The following is a 2,323-nucleotide window of genomic DNA, read 5'->3' as shown; positions in this document are numbered from 1 at the left end:
CATGCCCAAAGTGTATGTGACCAAGTTTCACCATCCTCACCTCTAAGGAGCGTTCTGGATGCATTTCTTACAAGACGAACTTGTTTCTTCATTTAGCAATCCAGGGATATTAGGTGCTCTGTTCCAATATCACAATTCAAAAGCATCAAGTTTTCATCAGTCTTCCTTTTTCATTGTCCAACTTTCCGTTGCATAAGAAATGATTGAAGGGGAGCTGCGGTGAAGGTGCAGACATGGCCAAGTCCAAGAACCACACCATACACAACCAGTCCCGAAAATGGCAAAGAAATGGTATCCAGAAACCAAGATCACAACGATATGAGTCTCTTAAGGGGGTAGACCCCAAATTCCTGAAGAACATGCACTTTGCCAAGAAGCACAACAACAAGGGCCTGAAGAAGATGCAGGCCAACAATGCCAAGGCCATGGATGAATGTGCCGAGGCTGGGAAGGCTCGTGTCAAGCCCAAAGAGGTCAAGCCCAGGATCCCAAGGGGAGTCAACCGCAAGCTCAGCCGACTCGCCTACATCGCCCATCCCAGGCTTGGGAAACGTGCTCGGGCCCACATTGCCAAGGAGCTCAGGCTTAATCGGCCAAAATCCAAAGCCAAGGCTGACTGGCCGAAGCTCCAGCAAAGTCTTCAACTCAGGCGCCAGCCAAGGCTGCAGCCCAGGCGCCAGCTAAGGCCTTAACCCAGGCTCCTGCTCCAAGCCAGGCTCCTAAAGGTGCCCAGGCCCCAGCAAAGGCTCGATAAGGACAGAAGGCTCTGAGGACAGAAAGACTGGCATGACCCCCTGGGCTGCTGCCATCTACATGGGGCTGTTGTCCTCCTATGTTATTTGTACAAATAAATCCTAAGGCAGGGGAAAAAAATGATCGAAAATACTATGGTTTGCCTTTAAACTGACATTCTTACTCGTTAGCAGTCTAAAGAGGTCCTTGACAGCAGATTTACCCAATGTGGTAAGTCTTTTCATTTCCCAGCCGCTGCTATCCTGGGTATTAATTGTTGATTCAAGTAAAATTTAGTCATTGACAACTTATATTATCTGTATTTCTTCTTTGATAGGTTTACATTTTTTGCCCTCATTAAAAACTGAGCCATTTATTCTTTAATATTTCTAAGAATGAGTGAGGATTCTTTATACTCAATATTAAATAAGTGACTCATTTTTAAAAGTGGGTAAAACATTTAAACACAACAAAGAAGAAACACAAGCATCACCTGTTCAATCAAAAAAACAAATTAAAAACACAGCTCTTTCAAATGATTAAAATGAAAATGATTGGCCATACGAAGTGCTGGTGAGAGTGTGGCAGACCTTGGACTCCCATACACTGCTGGTGGAAATGTAAAATAACACAACCTCTTTATAGTCAGCATGCATTCATGGTGGCCTTGTGTGTAAAGAGATGAAATGACGTCTGGTCCAATACCATCCTCACAGTCATGACTATGTTACAGCCCTTTATTTTATTATTGTTGCACCTGTTGTGTGAAGTTCATCAGCTTCTTCAAAAGTTTAAACCTCCCACTACCATGTGTTGTACACTTTCCACATCTAGTTGTTTACTCAATGGAAGTGTATGTCAGGGCCACGTCTTGTGCGCACATTGCCATTTCCACTTTATTTGAAACAGCCTCAAGCATAGATGTAATCCCTGGGTCATCAGTAGGTGAATGGATCACACGCTGGTGTGGAACCACACAGTGGAATCCTACACAGCAGAGAAAGGATCGGAACTCCTGGTACGTGGTACGTAGGTTTCAGGAGGGACGCCTCAGCCAAGAGAAACTAGGGGGAAAGGGCTGGCCAGTCACTTTCAAAACCTCAGCTAGCACCAACCCATCACTCAAAACACTCTGATCTCATTGTGTCTAGGGTCGCCTGAGTTGGAAACCAATTTGACAAGAAACAGGAACACAAATAAATGACAAAATAACATTGCTAAGGAAAAGAATCTAGGCCTCTCTAAAATAATGCATGCTTATGGTTCTATTTCTATGAAATTCTAAGAAATGCAAACTAATGTATAGTTAGCCTAGTGGCGACCTGGGTCTGGAGCCAGGGTGTGGGAGAGATCCGAGGAGGGTTGCAGAGACACAGGAGGAAACTCAGGTGGAACCAGTACACCCATTGTCTTCTAGGCGGTGACGGCTTGATTCATTTACAGATGCTGGTGTTATCACAAAATATCTTTTAAATCCAAACAAAACACCAAGGGCACTGCAGTTGAGCTGGTTCCCACTCACAGCAGCCTCCCATCAAGTTCCTGAGGCTGTGGGTCTTTGCAGGAGGAGTCCCGTCTTTCTCCAGAGGAG

General features: G+C 45.0%; 1 pseudogene; it reads left to right on the top strand.

The window, feature by feature from the left end:
- The first annotated feature begins 233 nt into the window (after positions 1-233).
- Positions 234-692, top strand: LOC102848878 (annotated as a pseudogene).
- Positions 693-2,323: the final 1,631 nt, after the last annotated feature.

Source organism: Elephantulus edwardii, unplaced genomic scaffold (assembly GCF_000299155.1).
Source record: "Elephantulus edwardii isolate Elephantulus edwardi_28Jun2011 unplaced genomic scaffold, EleEdw1.0 scaffold00207, whole genome shotgun sequence".
In the NCBI taxonomy this organism is placed as follows: Eukaryota; Metazoa; Chordata; class Mammalia; order Macroscelidea; family Macroscelididae; genus Elephantulus; species Elephantulus edwardii.
The sequence above is the reverse complement of the archived record's forward strand: the minus strand, read 5'-3'. Positions and strand labels throughout refer to the sequence as shown.